At 37.2% G+C, this 19,969-nt stretch overlaps 1 long non-coding RNA gene across 1 annotated transcript; it reads right to left on the bottom strand.

The window, feature by feature from the left end:
- Positions 1-19,301: 19,301 nt before the first annotated feature.
- LOC122029325 lies at positions 19,302-19,583 on the bottom strand. The gene is made up of 2 exons (XR_006125009.1): positions 19,501-19,583; positions 19,302-19,388 (listed from the first exon to the last, which is right to left on the bottom strand). It is a non-coding gene; the product is annotated as an uncharacterized LOC122029325 (long non-coding RNA).
- Between the last annotated feature and the right edge of the window lie 386 nt (positions 19,584-19,969).

The following is a 19,969-nucleotide window of genomic DNA, read 5'->3' as shown; positions in this document are numbered from 1 at the left end:
ATCTAAATTCTTTTCGATCCTACAATTGGTATCAGAGCCCGGACTGCCAGAAGGTTTAACCGCCGACTGTGCACAAGAGCTATGGTCTGATTGAACCATGTGAGTACAATATTGACCTCGAACAAAGAAAGTGGGGGCTCCTATATTCGGATCAAGAGGACCAGACGATAGGCAGGAAGTCCTAGTTGCGACTAGGCAAGGAAGTCCTAGTAGGTCGGGTGGACCGAGGGGCAGGAAGTCCTAGTTGCGGCTAGGCAAGGAAGTCCTAGTAGGTCGGGTAGACCGAGGGGCAGGAAGTCCTAGTAGGTTGAGTAGACCGAGGGGCAGGAAGACCTGGGGGTCGAGGATCGGACGTGGGAAGTCCATGGTCCTTTGTTTGAGGGGGGGATTGTTGGGGTTGCAAGGTTGCAAACATAGTCCCATATTGGAAACACATGGGAAATATCATGGGTTTATAAGAGAAAAAGATATCTCCATTGGCATGAGGCCTTTTGGGTAGAGCCCAAGAGCAAAACCATGAGGGCTTAGGGCCAAAGTGGACAATATCATGCAATTGTGGAGATATCTACATTCTTTTCGATCCTACAGTTAGATCCAGATTAGGTATGTATATTTGTTATGTCAGTTATGGTTATGTACATTTGTTATGTCAGTTATGGTTATATGCATTTATTATGTCAGTTATGATTGTATGCATTGATTATATAATATATGATCATGTAATTATTTTTCTACTGAGACTGTATACTTTGATCTTCATGTTTTATATTGACTATGCACTATCTTGTCTATTACCCGCTGAGTCACTCGGACTCACCGCCTCATTTGTATATTATCTTTTTCCTCAGGTAATAGGTAAATGATTGTGGAGTCAATTGAAGTATTCTATCTTCTGGTCCCACATCACATATAAGGACAGTTTTTACTTCGATTTTGCTTTCTTGTATGCTTTCCTTATGGTTTTGGCTTGTAGTAATTAGATTTAGACTTGGTGTTTAGCCTTGTGGCTACTTTACCATTTTTGATATTTGTTGTGTTTAAGCCATTTCAGCATGCAGTATATCATTTTGGATTGTGTGACTTTCTTATGTCTTCCGTTGTACTCTTGTTATAGCTGTGTGGTCTATTTGTCATTTTATTTTCTATTCCAACCGTGTGGGTTGGGTATACAACTGCTTGGTTGTTGATCCAACCGTGTGGGCTGCATATTAAACTGTGTGATTGTATTTTATTTTCAACCATGTGGACTATAGATTATTATACTTGTATAGTCGTGTGACTATATATCCAGGTTGTATTTGTCACTGTTACAGGGGAGATGCTGTCTATCTTTCGAATAAGGACTCTTTTGGAGTGTCACAACTTATTCTTTATAAGGAGGAGCAAGCAGTGTGAGCAATACAGAAGCTTGAATAGCTCTTCTTCGTGTAGAGAAGCAAATGAGAAAAAACAAGAGTGCTCTTTTCTTTCAATCCCTCAGTTCTTCTTTATCTTTCTGTTGAGCAATTTTTCATTCAATTGATATCCATGATAACGTTTAGGTATACGCTCAGTTCGCCACATCAACCTATGATAGGTTATAATATAGTCTCATAATTTTATCCTAGGAAACAAACATCCAAGTGTGACCTCTTAGCACCGCCGGAGAGGACGAATCTGTTTTGAGGAGACTGCCTCTCTACGGGACTCAGGGTCTTTGTTCCTCGGATGATGCTCCTCACGCAACTCGAACTCAAGCTTCGAGTTTGTTGAGTGTCCATCTAGAGTCTTCGGCATCAGGTTCCTTGATTCAGCACTCGGAGCACTCATCGACTTGACAACTAAGCTAACTGGCGTCTCGACAAGTTCCTCTTTGACTCAGACTTTGATAGCTTTAGACGATATTAGCGATCGTCCTACTCCACCAAATCAATAGTTTGACATTATCAACTCAAATCATCTTGACAGATAAATAAATAATATTCCTCTAGTAGATTGTGGCTAGATATCTAACACCTTTGTCGTTGGCTTGAGTTTTTTGGAAACTACCGTGACAGAAAAAAACAAAAAATAAATCTAATGAAAAATCAATAGATTAGTATGGAGGAAATGCTTTGACTAGACGGAAGGAAGACCATCGCAATGATCATTGATGGTTATTTCTTCATTCTTCACATTGACCTCAATGTCCCGTCCAAGATCAAATATGATGTCATGCATAAATCTCACCGCAATGACGCATCGATAGAAATTCACTTCACACTCAAAAGTGATAACGTAGAAGTCTTTTCTTTGCTTTCTTCCTGTGGCAAAACGATTTCCACAAAGAATAACACATATCAAAGGGTTAGCCGGGAGTTCTCCCAGTGAAACCACAGTAATACTAGAGATTGAGTTAGTTCCAGCCCTCTTTGCGCGGAGCGTATACCTGGCATTTTATAAGTGTGAGGCACCTGTAGAGATCATGGAGAGGTGGGAAAGAGAATGTGAGCAAGTGGGGATCATGCTCTCTCTGTCTTGGAGAGCTAGAGAAGAGATAGTGGGTAAGTAGGGATCATGGCCCCTGTCTGCCTGCACCTGATTGAATCAGGTTGATGGAACTCGGTCGATCGATTTGAAGTTGGACTGACTTGTAGCATCCAAGATGACTTCGACATATGGTGAGTCAACAGATCTAGAGTCGGAGTGCTCAGCTCATTAGTTCAGCTTGGAAAGTCGGAGTGCTCGACAGGTCTGATTGACTCGGTTGGGTTGGAGTCAGAGTGTTTAGGAGGTCATGAACCTTCCATATGGCCCATGTGTTGACCGAATACTGACTTTGCTATCGGGATTCTAGGTTGACTGAGTCAAGGGCTTGCCACGTGGATCCTTACTTTACCTCCATATCAATTGCTATAAATCATCTCCTTTTCGAATGCAGCTTATGCCTTATTAGTATCCAAACTCACAGTCGCGCTGCTTGCCTATGAAGTGCTCTCTATGTTGCCAAGGGTGGAGCCACATATTGCTCTACTAAGGCTTTAGCTCGGGGCCAACAACGTTAAGAGGAGCTGTAGCTCGGATTTGCTGTGGGAAAATGAAGAACGTGAGAGAGAGAGAAAGATAGTCTAGGGCTTTTAATCAGCCTGGGATCAACCCGAGGCTATACAATTCTTGACTCAGCTATTGTTTGTGACACCATGCTAAGACTGTGACCACTTTGTGCCCTCCTAGTGGTTGTGGAGTGACAACTCCTCGTAGGTGATCTTCTAACTTGGCCTGACACGATGCTGAAGCTCTACGACAATACAGGTAGTTGAACTCGTGCCTCGTCACGCATGCTCATTGAAGTCCTTTAGGACATAGAGATGTGCCTTAGCACTGCAGTAGCCGATTATTCGACATCATTGACGATGTACTTTTGATACATATGGTAAAAATTGATGTGCTCACCTTAGGCCCCCCTCCTCCCATCAGGAGATAAATTACAATAACCGAGCAAATTAAAGTCTTTTTATATGGGACGGATTTTATTTGAAAGGATTATTCTCTAGAAATTCGATCCTTCATCTATTGTAATAACCTATCATCCGAATATCAACCAAAATATTGCATATATATGATGCCATGATTTTAGTCTTTGGCTATGAATCGAATTAAAGAAAGTACGGTAAATTCTCAAAGGGTGCACGTGTTCAGAATTTTCAAAAGGCATACTAATGTTTAATTATTCCCAAAAGATGCATCAAATTACAATTATACCCGTATACATACATCATGCAACCTTCATTTTCTAATTTTTTTTCTCTTTTATATGAATGCAACTTTTCTTTCCTTCTAAATTAAATTAATTTAAATACCATTTAAACTTTAATAAAAAATCTTCTAAATTTATTTATTTTTATTTTTAAAACTTTAATAAAAAATTTAAAAAATAAAAAGAATGTTGATAAAACATTAAAAATATTTTTTTCCCTATTTTTTAATATCTTCAATTTTTAATATATAATTATAAAAGAGTAAAAAATAAATTTAATAACAAAATTTGATTTTATTATTATTAATAATAATAAAATCAATTTGGTGTTGGTTTGACCACTATTATAGTGGTGTTGGTTTCTAAAGACCAGCATTATAATGGTCATGATCTTCAATTTTAAATCATTTTAACCACTCTTGGGAGGTTTGTAAAATAGTAAAAGAGAGTTTATTTAGACTTATGTTCACCTAATAAATCCACTGAAGTTAGATTGAGCTTAATCGAAATTCTCTAGGTCCATCAATGTATTTCAATCGAAACTCATTTATGGACCTAGACGACTTAGATTTCTAAAATTTTACAATGAGATAGAAGTGTAGAATGTGTAGAAGATAGATATGGTGAGAAATCTTGATCCTGAGTCTCCTACTCGAAGTTATAAGTTTGTGCTAATTTGCACGAAGTCTAAAATTTTATAAACCTTTTGAACAATATTGGAAATCCTTTATGATGATAACAGAGGGTAGCCTTGGACTCCAGGAAACTGTAGAAACCTATAGGAGTTGGAATGAGTCTAATCATAGCTCTTTATATTCATCAATGAGTTTTGACCAAAATCCATTGATGGACCTAAATGATTTGGATTTCTAAAATTTTACAACAAGATGGAAGTGTGGAGTGTGTAAAAAGTAGATATGGTGAGAAATCTTGATCCCGAGTCTCCTACATGAAGTTATAAGTCCGTGCTAATTTTCATAAAGTTTAAAGCTTTCTAAACCTTTTGAGCAATGCTGAAAATCCTTTATGATAATAATGGAGGGTATATTTGGACTCCTAGGTACTGCAGAAATCTATATGAGTTGGAATGAGCCCATTCAGAACTCTCTAAATTTATCAATGAGTTTTGACTAAAATCCATTGATAGATCTAGGTTATTTAGATTTTTAAAATTTTTCCATGATATGGAAGATGTTAGTGTGTAGAAGGTATATATGGTGTCCAATTCTGATCCTAATACACATAAGTGAAGTTACGATCACATGCCAACTAACACAAACTGTGGTGCTGGTTTTTGAAGACTGACACCACTATGTTGGTTCCGATCACACGCTGTTGTATTAGTTTTTGAAGATCAACACCACTATAATGCTATTCTTTGAAAACTAGTACCATAATCTATGCTAGTTAACACACGATCATAACTTCGCCTACATGTATTGGGACTAGTATTGGACACCATATTTAACTTCTACACACTCCACACTTTCATTTCATTGTAAAATTTCACAAATCCAAGTCATCTAGGACTATCAATAAGTTTCAATCAAAACCCATTAATGAACTTAGAGAACTATGATTGAACTCATTCAAACTCCTATAAGTTTCTATAGTTCTCTGGAGTCCAAGGGTGCTCTCCGTTATCATGTAAAAGATTCTCAACATTGTTCAAAAGGTTTAGAAAGTTTCAGACTTTGTGTCAATTGACACGGACATATAACTTCATGTAGGAGACTCAAAACTAAGATTTCTCACTATATCCACCTCTATACACTCTACATTTCCATCTCATTATAAAAATTTAGAAATATAAGTCATCTTGGTCCATCAATGAGTTTTAGTCAAAACTCATTTGATCCTATCCGAAAGTCGAAGAGATGGAAAGCTGGGGATGTGGTGCTCCCGTTGACCGCTTGTAGACTCCGCTCTGACCTACAACACAGATGATGTCAGTGCCGAGTCAGGGAAGGGGTCCCCGGCGTTGGCCCTCCGATGCTCAAGTCAGTCACCGGCGATGAAGTATAAGGCGGAGCAACTGTTGGTGCGGTTAGCACTAACGGTCTAACTCAGGTTTTGATGAATGACAAATCAGGTTAAGTTAGGTTTGTTGTGATCTAACACTCTGACCGAGTGTGCAGACGAAGTCCAAACAGGTCGACGGGCTGACCGGATGTCTGGTACGAAATCCAAGCGGGTCGACGGGCTGACCGGACGCTTGCCGAGAAGTTCAGCTAGGTCGACGAGCTGACTGGACGCTTGCCGAGAAGTCCAGACGGGTCGAAGGGTTGACCGGACGTCTGGCAGGTAAGTAAGGTAAGTCACTGGAGGGGAGTGACTATGAGGAGGCGTTCCCGGGAAGGGAACATTAGGCGTCGATCCGGCTTAGATCCATTTCGGATATCTAAGTCGAGATCGTGACTATATTCCGGTCTCGGAAAGACGGAATCTAAGTCATAATTTTTATATTAAACCTGTAAACTGTGCTAACACTTTGTTTTGCAGGATATACCTTATCTATTTGCCTCAGACTAACCTTGTCTTGCAGGAAAGTTGTCTTCTGGAGAAAGGTGGTCCGGGCACCCGGGAGGTGAATTTTATCCAGATCGCGCGTCGCCACGTGGAGCTCGTTGGTTGGACCTGCCACGTCTCACCAGGGCGCCCGAAAGGGATCCGGGGCGCCCCGAGCCTCATATAAAAGGAGGGTCAGAGGGGAGCTTCAAAACAACAACGGAAAGAAAGTCTTCTACTGCTTGCTCTGCGCTCCTGCGACGCTAACAAAGCTCCGACAACACGCTCCTTCCCTTTTTGGGTAAATTCTTGTCAGTATTTACTTTATTTCCATTAGCATTCCTGTACTTTAATTTGTAACAATTTTCGAACTGATAGTGATTTCCCACCGAAAGCACCCTTGTGTGCGGGCTTTGGAGTAGGAGTCGACACAGGCTCTGAACCAAGTAAAACCAGCTTGTGTTAGCATTGTCCTTTTATTTCCGCTGCGTTTATAATCGAACGATTTTGTTTATCGATATTCACCCCCCCTTCTATCGAATCTCACGGTCCAACAAGTGGTATCAGAGCAGGTACCGCTCTGATTTAGTGCAACCACCAATCAGACAAGAGGAGATTTGTTTTTAATTTTTTTTCCTTTCTTCGGATTTCAGTTTTTCGTAAAATTCCAAACTGGTATAATTACCTTTTTGGAAATTTCTTTCCGTCGGAAATACATCTAAATTGGTGTAACACAAATTTAGCTATTTTTTTCCCGCACTACTAATCCAAGACCAAGTCTTGGAACCTCTCTACTTGTTTTTGTTGTGCAGATCAAAAAATGTCCCAATTGGAAGGCTTCAACACAGTACGTCCTCCCCTATTCAACAGGGATGACTTCTCGTACTGGAAGAAAAGAATGGAAGTCTACCTAAAGACGGACTACGATCAATGGTTCAGCGTCATAAAAGCCTATCGAGCGCCAGTCGACAACTCCGAAAATCCACTAGACTCGGAACAGTGGACTCCAGACATGAGAAAGAAGGCATCAACAGAGAACAAGGCGATTAACACACTACACTGTGGATTAACAACGGAAGAGCTGAACCAGGTCGGACCACATCAGAATGCAAAAGAGCTGTGGGACAAATTGATCGAGCTGCATGAAGGAACCAGCGACGCCAAGGTAACGAAAAGGGATTTACTATTAAATAGAATATTTAATATAAAAATGCAGGAAGGAGAAACGGCGAGTTGGCTACACGCGAGGATCAAGGACATCCTCAACGGACTCCACGCGATAGGCCACCAGATGGAAAATAGGGATCTGATAAGCTACGCCCTAAATGCCTTTCCGCATAATTCCTTATGGGCATCCATCGTGGATGCCTACAAAATTTCTAAAAATTTATCAAAATTAAAACTAGATGAACTCTTATGTGAATTAGAACTGCATGAGCAAACTAACGCCGGGGTCGAGAAAGGTGTAGCCTTATTTGCAGGTTCCTCAAAAGAAAAGAAGAACAAGACTGAACCTGAAGAAGACTCTGATCAGAACTCTGAAGACGAAGAACACCTGGTGAACCTGGTAAGGAAGATGTTCACCAGGAGAAAAAGGAGCTTCAGCAAAAAGGACCTTCAGAAGATCAACTCTCCAATCGATTCAAGGAGCGTGACGTGCTTCGGTTGCAACAAAAAGGGCTACTATAAGAACGAGTGCCCGAAACTGAAGAACGACAAACCAAAGCTAACCAAAAAGAAGGCGCTCAAAGCAATATGGGACGACACTTCCTCGGACGAATCGGAAGCCGAAGAACAAAAGAACCAGAGTTACCTCGCGATGATGGCTCGCGAAGAAGAATCGGAGGATCAATCGGAAGACGGGTCCGAACCCGAATCGAGCCACGAGTCTGTACTCGTTTTCGAAGGTTCCGAAGAGGTATGCCGAAATCTAAACAGAAAATTTTTTAAAATTATTTCCTGCTTAAACAATAAATTAGTAAAAATAGAAAATGAAAATAAATCACTCCTTGAGGAAAATTAAGACCTCAAGGAACAAATCAAAAACTCAAGTCCAACTCAAGATCTAACACTTGAGGAGGAGAATCTAACACTAAAAATAGAAATTAATAATCTAAAGGAAATACTAGAAAAATTCACAACGAGGTCCAAAAACTTAGATTTAATTTTAAACAATCAAAAAGCAAGTTACAACAAAACTGGACTTGGTTACAAATCAAGTTCAACTAAAACCTTTAAATCATTAATAACCCAACACAAACCAACACGTAAAGCTTGGGTTCCGAAAGCGTGTCTCACCACGCAAGTAGGACTTAACCAATTCTACATACCTAAAGAAAAAATATATTATATAAATTCAAATAAACCAAAACCAAAATACAAACCTAAATCAAACAACTCAAAATCTAAAATCCACCAAAAATTAGACTATCACCAAGTTAATTATAATTATAAAAGAAATAGACATAAACCAAAGAAAAAAAATTAAATTAATGGTCATTAATTCAGGGGGAGGCTCCAGAATAGCTGGCACCTCCAAAACTAACCTACCCGGCAGGGTAACCCCAACCAATCTACCCGACAGGGTAATTAGGACTAGTTAAAGAGGGTTCAAGTTTAACTTGAAAAATGGTACTGATGAAGTTTTAGATGATAGTACGTTAGGGAAGCTTAGTCTATGCATGTCTAGGAAGATATGGCTTCGACCTGGTGCATCTGGCTAAGTGGAACTGACCGAAGCTACCCTTAATGAATCCTAACCAGTTAGACCAAGGTTTTGTACTAAGTCCAGTGGATAGGACTATTTAGAAAACCTCGAAGGCATAGTTACTTTAATGATGTCCGAGTGACTCACCATACCCTAGAATTTTATCTAGAGAACGCCTATTTGTTGAACCCAAAGCTAAACCTGAATCTAACATAAGTTAAAAACAAATCCTAAAGTTGAACCTAATTCATCTCATAAAATTATAGGATTCCCTGATTGACAACATAGATCGGGTGAGATGACTAAGAAATTAAAAATTAAATTAAAATTAAATTAAACTTAAAATTTTTTTAACTTAAAAATTTATTTTAAAAATTAAACTTAATTTTTTTTAACTTAAAAATTTATTTTAAAAATTAAACTTAATTTTTTTTTAACTTAAAAATTTATTTTAAAAATTAAACTTAAATTTTTTTTAACTTAAAAATTTATTATACAAATTAAACTTAAATTTTTTTAACTTAAAAATTTATTTTTAAAATTAAACTTAAAAATTTATTTTAAAAATTAAACTTTAATTTTTTTAACTTAAAAATTTATTTTAAAAATTAAACTTAAATTTTTTTAACTTAAAAATTTATTTTAAAAATTAAACTTAAATATTTTTAACTTAAAACTTTATCTTAAAAATTAAACTTAAATCTTTTTAACTTAAAAAATTATTTTAAAAATTAAACTTAAATCTTTTTAACTTAAAAATTTATTTTATAAATTAAACCTAAATTTTTTTTTAACTTAAAAATTTATTTTAAAAATTAAACTTAAATTTTTTTTAACTTAGAAATTTATTTTAAAAATTAAACTTAAATTTTTTTAACTTAGAAATTTATTTTAAAAATTAAACTTAAATTTTTTTAAATTAAAAATTTATTTAAAAAATTAAACTTAAACTTTTTTTAACTTAAAAATTTATTTTCAAAATTAAACTTAAATTTTTTTTAACTTAAAAATTTATTTTAAAATTAAAATTAAATTTTTTTAACATAAAAATTTATTTTAAAATTAAAATTAAATTTTTTTAACTTAAAAATTTATTTTAAAATTAAAACTTAATTTTTTTTAAACTTAAAAATTTATTTTAAAACTTAAAAATTTATTAAAACTTAATTTTTTAAACTTAAAAACTTATTTTAAAATTAAAACTTTTTTTTTTTAAAACCTAAAAATTTATTTTAAAATTAAAACTCAAATTTTCGTTAACTTAAAAATTTTATGTTAAAATTGAAACTTAAATATGTTAACTTAAAAATTTATTAAAACATTTTTTCAATAGTTAGACTAACCCCAATTCCTACCTATTGTAGGAAACTAAGTGGATTTTAAATAGTGATTTCTCCAAACACATGACTGGAGATCACACAAAATTCACTCAACTCACCTACAATAGCCTTAAATTGGTCTCATATTTATTTTTCCTTTACTATAATTGGTTTTTGAAAAATACTTTCTTAAAAAACACTTTAAATCTATTAAACAAATCTGACTTATCTTTGTAAAATCTAATAAACTTGGTTTTGAAAATATTACTTTTGCAAAATTATCTTTATAAAACTTATGTTTAAAAAGGTGTTTTAACTTTACAAGCTTATTTTAAAAATTTCAATAATTGGATCTAGCTTTAAAGTTTGATTTGAAAATTAAACTTCACCTCATTTTGAAAATCTAGATTTTGCAAACTTAGACTTGAAAAATAAATTTTAATTAGTTTTGAAAAGTAAATTTAACAAACTCAGTTTTGAAAAATAGAGTTAGATTTGAAATTTTTTGATCTGGAAACTTATGTTTAAGATTTTTTTAATCCACTTTTGAATACTTGCTTCAATAAAATAAGTTTTTAAATTAGATTTTACAAACTAAGGTTTTGAAAAATGATTTTGAAAGTTTTAAACCTTGAAATCTTGGTTTTTTAAAAAAAAACTCATGTTTAAAGTTGAAACTTACTTTAAAAATTTGATCTTAAAATTCTCTTTCTTAAGTTTTGCAAAGTCAATTTATTTTACAAAAATTATCTTTCAAAATTACTCAAAATGTACTAAATACTAAGTTATGTTGCTAAATTAGTTATTTTCAAAACTTAGTTATTTTACAAAAGTTAAGAAACAAAAGCTAAATTACTCCCCCAAGTTAACCTAACAACATTTCCTACAGTTTTTTATGCATTGTTGAATGGTTAATTTGTCTTCCTTATTTGATGAATGTCAAAGGGGGAGGGAAAGGTGGTTAAGTTAGAAAAATAAAATAAAATTAAAAACTAACTTAAACCTCATACTAGAACAAAATGTTTAAACCTTTTTACTCGCATATTTTTTACTAACTTAACCAGGTTGTCATTCCATCAAAAAGGGGGAGATTGTTGATGCGGTTAGCACTAACGGTCTAACTCAGGTTTTGATGAATGACAAATCAGGTTAAGTTAGATTTGTTGTGATCTAACACTCTGACCGAGTGTGCAGACGAAGTCCAGACAGGTCGACGGGCTGACCGGATGTCTGGCACGAAGTCCAAGCGGGTCGACGGGCTAACCGGACGCTTGGCGAGAAGTCCAAGCGGGTCGACGGGCTGACCGGACGCTTGCCGAGAAGTCCAGCTAGGTCGACGGGTTGATCGGATAGCTGGCGAGAAGTCCAAGCGGGTCGACGGGCTGACCGGACGCTTGGCGAGAAGTCCAGACGGGTCGAAGGGCTGACCGAACGTCTGGCAGGTAAGTAAGGTAAGTCACTGGAGGGAAGTGACTGTGAGGACGTGTTCCTGGGAAGGAAACATTAGGCGTCGATCCGGATTAGATCCATTTCGGATATCTAAGTCGAGATCGTGACTAGATTCCGGTCTCGAAAAGATGGAATCTAAGTCATACTTTTTATATTAAACCTATAAACTGTGCTAACACTTTGTTTTGCAGGATATACCTTATCTATTTGCCTCGGACTAACCTTGTCTTACAGGAAAGCTGTCTTTTGGAGAAAGGTGGTCCGGGCGCCCGGAAGGGATCCGGGCGCCCGGGAGGTGAATTTTATCCAGATCGCGCGTCGCCACGTGGAGCTCGTTGGTTGGACCTGCCACGTCTCACCAGGGCGCCCGGAAGGGATCCGGGGCACCCCGAGCCTCATATAAAAGGAGGGTAAGAGGAGAGCTTCAAAACAACAACGGAAAGAAAGTCTTCTACTGCTTGCTCTGCTGCTCTGCGCTCCTGCGACGCTAACAAAGCTCCGACAACACGCTCCTTCCCTTTTTGGTTAAATTCTTGTCGGTATTTGCTTTATTTCCATTAGCATTCCTGTACTTTAATTTATAACAATTTTCGAACTGCTAGTGATTGCCCACCGAAAGCACCCTTGTGTGCGGGCCTTGGAGTAGGAGTCGACACAGGCTCCGAACCAAGTAAAACCAGCTTGTGTTAGCATTGTCCTTTTATTTCCGCTGCGTTTATACTTGAACGATTTTGTTTATCGATATTCACCCCCCCTCTATCGAATCTCACGGTCCAACAGCAACAAGAAGACTGTAGCGCAAACAGTGAATATCGCATACCTCCGCCGATGCTTGGACCCCCCCTTTATATAGAGCTCCTGTAGCGCGCGTGCATGCTCCCCAAGGTGAGCACGCTTCCCAAAATTTTTTCTGAAAAGACTTGTCAGTAAAGTGTCCCTGACACAGTACCTTAATAGGCAGAGCATATCTCTAAAGTGATAGTGGAAGCTTCCGGCGTACGATCTTCTGGCTGCCCATGCCCGACATCGGTGGCACTAACTCCCAAAGGGATGTCAATGGATACTAGAGAGAGTATGATGCTAGGCCGAGCGGGCTGGCCGCTCGGCGGGAACTTCATTGTTCCTGTATCTCGTCTACTCGGTCGGAACCCAACCGTGCTTGTGCCATGTCCGCTCGGTCGTATTTCACTATGTTTGTGTCGCGTCATGCTATAAGGTCAAGCGGGGTAGCCGCTCAGCAGAAGTTCCGCTTTGCCAATGCCAAGTCTTGTTGCCTCGCCGAGCGAGGTAGCCGCTCGGCTCGGCTTCTGCACATCGTCTTCTCCATTGAGCGTCGGTCGTTTGACTCCTCCCCATGTCGAAGGCGGCGGTGGATTGGGACCTTCTCCCTCCGGTCGGGGCATGGTTGCCCGACCGGCCGATGATATCTGAGCGTTGACTGCCTTGACTTTGACCTCCACCGTGGCAGCTATCTTCCGTGGGGTGGGGCCTCTCCTCATCACCGCATCACATGCCTCCCCCTCAAGTCTAGTCGAAGGAGGCTGCAAGTCCGACTGACTGGACAAAATTGTATGTGAAGCTCGCCACCCGATCGGCTTCGGCACTCCTTGGTTTCTGATCAGGATAACGTGGCGCAACGGTCGGCTATGTAACCGCTCTCTGTCGGTCAGCTTGTTGAATCTTGTCATTCGGTCGTAGGTCTGCTCCTTAAGGTGATCGGCACAACGAATATTTACACTTGTGAAATCTTTTCTTGGGCTCTTCTGGGTGAGCGTGATCGTGGCTCACGTCACCAGATTTTTGAGAAATCGTGCAAATCTCTTCGCATTCAGGCTAAGCGCGCCCCTATGCCTTTTAATTGCCCTCATTAAATGTCGGCTCATGGTGATGCGCCACGTGTCATGCCCGCTGTCGTCGCATGCCTGACGTTATAGGATATCGATGTGACATTTGGCGATTTAAATTCAACAGTCAGATCCCTGCTTGGGTTTCTACGACATAGATCGGTCGGCTCCAGTCGGCCAACCCTGGGGTTTCACTACAACAAAAACATTAAAAGACAACGGTTAAAAACCGTTGTCATAGGCCCTTTAAACCCGTTGTAATTGACACTGTTGTTAAATGTGCGGTAAAAGACAACGGTTTAAAACCGTTGTCTTTGACCAGATTAGACAACAGTCATGCAATGGATTTAAAGTGTTGTCTTTTAATACCAAAGACAATAGTTCTACAACAGTATAAAACCGTTGTAATTGCCAATTTTGCAAAAATTTGATCGCAGATATACTTTTAACAACATATACACTGTTGTCTTTCTTCAAAATTTAGTTTAAAACCATTGTCTTAGAATACTTTTCACAATGGTTAAAAAATCGTTGTCTTTGTACATTCAGTTGCATGTCTATATATATGTACTTTTCACAACGGTTAAAACCATGGCCATTGCACACAAACTGGCGTACAACGTAACATTTATACATTCACAAAAATAGTTTTCAACATATATACATTCAATCAGTTGTCTTTAATTTATATATACATCTTGTCTCAACCAAAAATCGGTACATGTGTACATTCACTTAAGTTTATAAACAATTCTATACAATTACTACAAGCTATCCAAACATGACCACAAGTAGTATCCAATCATGACAACCACAAAAGATGAAACCATAAAATTAAGTTTATAAGACCACAACCATGCAAATTAATTTGTCCTTTTTCTGAATAAATCAAGTCAGGATCGGATGTGCAACAATATTCTTCACGTACTGGTTCTTTTTCTCCATACCCAGCTTGCAAACCCAGCAATTTCTCCCTGTTATGAAAATAAAATATAGTTAAAGCCATAGAAAAAAAGAATGTCTAAATAAGCACGAGAAACGTTGCCGCTTCACAATTTCATGAGTAGTGAAGCAAGTGAGCACGAAAAAAGTTTATGAAACTGGTTCATATGGCTGTTCCAACCCTTCAAATTCATTTCTTTTGTTAGTTCAAAGCTAATTGTACAAAGTTAGACAAATAGTACAGCAGATAAGTTAAAGAAATAAGGTAATTGAATTAAATCGTCCTGCGCATGAAATAGAGCAAAAGTGTGCAGTGGACAAAGACTGAAACCAGGATTGGCAAAAACGTTTTAGCAAGCAGATGAAGTTGAATCCAACACATACCAAGTACGCATGAGCTATACATAATCTAATATGATAACACCACCCTGCTTAAGTCAAGGTGAAGCCTTACACGGAATAAACCAACAATCCCTGTAGCTAGTAACAACAAATAAAGGAGGGCAGATGTAACGACCCGATTTTCCCTATTTCGAGTTCCAAATGTCTATAAAAATATTTGGAAATGTTTTTTAAAATATTCTAGAGATTTTTAGAAATTTTTAGAGTATTTTTACATAATTTTTGGAGGTCATTTAGTATGTTTAAAAAAAGAAAGAAATTTTGACAAAAACTGTTGAAGACGAGGTTCGAACCTACGAGCTCGGGTCGGATTGACCCAGCCAAACCCGGCCCAACCAGCTGAGCTACACGGACTTTGTCAATCCAATATGGAGCAAATTGATATTAAAGCGTAGTTGTGATTAAACCCGAATATAAGAAAGGAAATTAGGTTTTCATTTCCGAAAAACCAAAACAATTTCTCTCAAAATCCCTCTCCTTCTCTCCCGACGGCGCCTTCCCATCTCGGACGAAATCGCAGCAGTGAGCAAGGGTTTCTCCGGCGTCGGCGAGGGCTTTTCCGGCTAGTCTTCACCTATGCGAGGTCATCCCGACGGAGAAGAACTTGCGGGCACAAGAGGAAGCCGAAGATTTTTGCAAGATCCGAGCCTCCGAAAACCCTAAGGCCTTTTCCTTCCTTCTTCTCGGTTGTAAGTGCAAGAAACCCTAGGTAAGTACTACTCACCTGCGGTAGGAGTTGCTCCGAGCTTCGATTTTCTTCCTTACTCCGAATTTAGGGTTTCCGTTTCCTTTTGTTGCGGATTTTGTTGTGCCGAGTAGATTTATAAGCTAGGGCTTTTATTCTATGCTTTCTTTATCTAGCCGAATTGCTAAGGTTGGTTTGAGTTGTACAGGGTGCTTGCTAAGACCTGTTGATTTCGGTATGAATTGTAGGTTATTTATTCTGTTCGGATTTTCTTCCTATGGTATCCGGATCATGCTTTACAGAATAGGGTAGCTAGGGAATCAGCCTTCTTGTTTCTGTTTTGGATTAAGCTGTGTAGAAAAGAGAAGTTGCTTGCTTAAGTTCGGTTATAGCATGCTTAAGGGATTAATTGGCTAGCTGGTTGTGTTCTGTTATAGCATGCATGTCCTGAATTTAGTCCTGTACATGTGCAGATTGATATTTCGTTTATATCATTGAAACAAGCGTTATAAGGGTTTTAATTTCAGCAAGTATTAGGGTTTTAAGTTCAGCAAGTATTAGTCTCGTTTGTGTTAATTTGCTGGTTATGAATGAGCATGTTCTTAGCAGATGCAGAATTTAGTTTGAGTACCTTTCATTACCGTTTGGTATTTTCTGATGAAGCATGATTAAAGAGATTAGTTAGCTTCTATGTAATCCTGTTATAGCATGATTAAAGGAATTAGCTGGTTGCTATGTATTTCTGTTGTAACAGGTTTAGAGTTTATGGAAATATGTTCGGAACCATAGAAGCTTGGGACCTTGTTAGAGGATTTAAATGGATTCTTGTTAAGAATTTGTTAAGAGTTTATTAGGAGCCTTTCTTTTAATTGCTAGAGAAATTAGAGATTTCACATGCTATTTGTATTGCTAGGTTTGAGTTAGTTGCCCTTTCTTTAAGCATGTGCAGAATTTCACAGCTTTGCTTTAAGTAGGAAAGTTTCTTAAATAAGCATGAGTAGCTCCTTATTCAAGAACATCCCTTTTATTTAGTTAGAATAGGGGTAGCATTGTTTTTGCTACTCAAAAAGGCAAGAACAGCCCTTTAATTGGTTAGAATGGTTTAGCATTATCCTTGCAACTCAAAGGGCAAGAACAACCCTTATTTAGTTAGAAGGGCAGCCTTTATTTAAAGTATGTAGTATTGGAATAGCATGAGCCGTATTAGTTTTAATTCTGGTTCATTCGTAGATTTTTAATGTTTAGTGAGTCCAAGTTAGCTATCTCTTGCTCTATTATACAGCATGTTTAGTAAGTCCAAGTTAGCTTTCTTTTGCCTATTTTTACAGCATGATTGGAAGCACTAAGTAGCATTCTTTGCCTATTTTTACAGCATGTTTAGAAGCCCTAAAGTAGCATTCTATGCCCTGTTTTTACAGCATGTTTAGAAGTATTGAAGTAGCATTCTTTGCCTATTTTTACAGCATGTTTAGAAGTATTAAAGTAGCATTCTTTGCCTATTTTGTATAGCATGTTTAGAAGATTAAAGTAGCATGTTTTATTCTATTTTTCAGCATGTTTAAAAGCCTTAGAGTAGTCATCCTTGCCATGTACTTACAGCAGGGTTAGCAGCCCTAAAGTATCGTTCTATACTTGTTTTTACAGCATGATTAGAATCATTTCATACTTGATTTTACAGCATGTTTAGAAGCACAAAAATAGCATCCTTTGCCATGTTTTCATCGTATGATTCAAAGGCTTTAAATTGCTTTCTTTGGTTTAGCTTATAGCATGATCAGTAAGCTTTAAGTTACTTGTTTTATTCTATTATATAGCATGGTTAGTTGATTATACACCCATACTTGTTAAGTATATTTAAAGGACTCCCACAATCTTTAATAAAAGATAATAAGAAAGATAAAAAGTAAGTCAAGCAAGAGGCTAGTACCCGACATCCAAGAGCTTGTCGTTAAACAAATCCAGGTGACCATTTCCGAGGTCTTGGCCCTGGTAGACCGAGGTCTGCTCTTTTAGGATTGGTGGCTCGCAACCCCAACCTATTAGGGAACGCGCATGAGATGGTACTAAGCCTGGGCCCAAAGTATAGAAAAGTAAAGAAGTAAAGTGAAGAAAGAAAGAAAGAAGAAGAAAGTAAAAGATAGAAATTAAAAGATTAATTTCTAACACAAGGATACAAGAAATGAAATAAGTTCCAAGCTTAGAATAGATAAGAATGGTTAGTTTCTTTGATTCTAAGTTTACATTGTTAGTTTCTTGTTATCTTGCTTGATACTGAGTATGATTTGTATTCTGTTCATTTTCTGTATACCATGAGCACATGCAGATAGCTGTATTCTTATTTCAGTTTCAGCACTTATGCATTTCATTTATGCTTTTCGAGTTTTGTGAGATAGATTAGTACTTACTAAGCGTTTTCGCTTATAGATACTTTTCTTTTTCCTCCTACTGCAGATAAAGGAAAAGCTAAGATATGAAGGGAGGCGACAGGGTGGTGGTGATGATGGATGTGTGTGGTGACTGAACTATGGAGAGATCCAGAGTTCGCTAGCAAATTTTCAGGACCTACCTGTTTAGAGTTTCAGTTTATGTTTTTAGTTTTCTTCTTAAATGCTATTATGAAGTTGAGATTGTAATGAAGTTTAATTCGTATTTGTAGCTTGATATGTCCTACTGTTGGAGTTATGCTTGGTTACTATTGCTAGAATAGCTTTCTTTTAGTTATAGTGTGTATTATTGCTGTGTGGTTGTGAAAATATATGTTCCAGCCGCCTGTGGCTGAGTATAGATTGTTTGTATTATGGATTTGGTCACCGGTACAGGGGAGACTCTGCCGAAATTTTTCGGTAGGAATTCCTCTGAACCGTGATAAATCTAACTGACTCTAATAATAGCGTCAGTGACACTAGTAAGTAGAGTATAGATAGGTAATGGTCGCCCTTAGAGAGTAGTAGTAAGAAGGGTGGTCGTTACAGCAGAATACATTGGGAAGAAAAAAACAGTCAGATCATAGCAACTCTAGGTAAGTCTAGATAGTTGGTGTATCTTGCATATAGTGATTGCTAAATTGGTTTGGTTTGGTTTGCCATAAGTAAGTCGAAACAACTATGTGAATGAACTTGGTCATTGTAATTCTCAACAAAGTGTAAGTTATTTCCAACCAACTTAAACCCATTCCAACCATTCATCATGTCCAACAAATTGCAAATTCCAAATATTTTCAATTTTGTTTGATTGAGGAACCATTTTCATTCCCAAAGAAAACAAGAATCTCAATACTATTAATTAAATTGGTCTTGCTCCTACATTTTCCCCATGTATTATCATGTTCATAAATCAGGTAACTGCTCAAAATATTTATCTAGCTCACCTCCTTTACGTGTAAATCATAGTCTGCAGAAAACTGTCCATTAAGAAAGGAAACAATTCATGATGCTCAAAGTTAATCAGTTCATCATAATCTGACAAGTGTGTTAGTCCTACAGAAATGTGTTTACCAGCAAATGATATATATGTTTGAACATCTCAAAATCTTAAGATGTTGAAAAACATTTCATGCATTCCAGTATAAGAATAATAATAAAATAGAGATGTTCTACCTGGATGTCCTACACACTAAAGTTTTAATAATCATGATGTTTCCAGGGGCATATCTGTTAGGATCAGATTATGTAATTTGCATTATATGTAAATACTTTCCGAATAGATCAAGTCATTGTATGATTTTAAATACCTAGTCATAAATATAGTCTTGTATGCATTCTGCCCACTCGGAACGCACTTCATCAATTTCTTCTCTAGAGTACTGGGGTTTGATGAACTGTGAACAAAGACATAGATTAGATTAGTAAAAAACAATCAAAAGAAGATAAGTGTAAAATGATAAACACACAAATATTTGAGAAGATTGAGAATTGAATGTCAAATATTACTATTGATCGAAGTGAATCTCTCTCGATAGTTGCCAATTCTTCAATAATATCTCTCATATATCTCATCACATAAAAACCACACTGTTTCGCATCTGGTTGGCGAAGACCCTATGTTAAAAACAAATTGTAAATGTCTAATATACATGTTTAATTGTTTATAATTTAATCATAAGTAGACATGCATACCTTTACTCCTTCCCATGTAACATGTTTTTTCCCTTTTTTTGCCTTGTTTGAATTAAACAATCTTATGCTCCTTTATACATCAATAAGAATGGACATATGAGAGTTTTACTGATTAAAAAAATGCTTAATAAAATTAAAAAATGTACTCACATATCTACTACGTATTTCCAATCCTCGTCACGAATGTGATGACTAAGCGAATCCAACAAATAAACTGTCTCCTTATATGGATCAATGACAGTGAGAATCCAATGATAACTATGCACAAATCACATAATTATTG

This window comes from Zingiber officinale, chromosome 10B (assembly GCF_018446385.1).
Source record: "Zingiber officinale cultivar Zhangliang chromosome 10B, Zo_v1.1, whole genome shotgun sequence".
NCBI lineage: Eukaryota > Viridiplantae > Streptophyta > Magnoliopsida > Zingiberales > Zingiberaceae > Zingiber > Zingiber officinale.
Note: the sequence above shows the minus strand (reverse complement) of the source record. Positions and strands in the feature narration are given on the sequence as shown.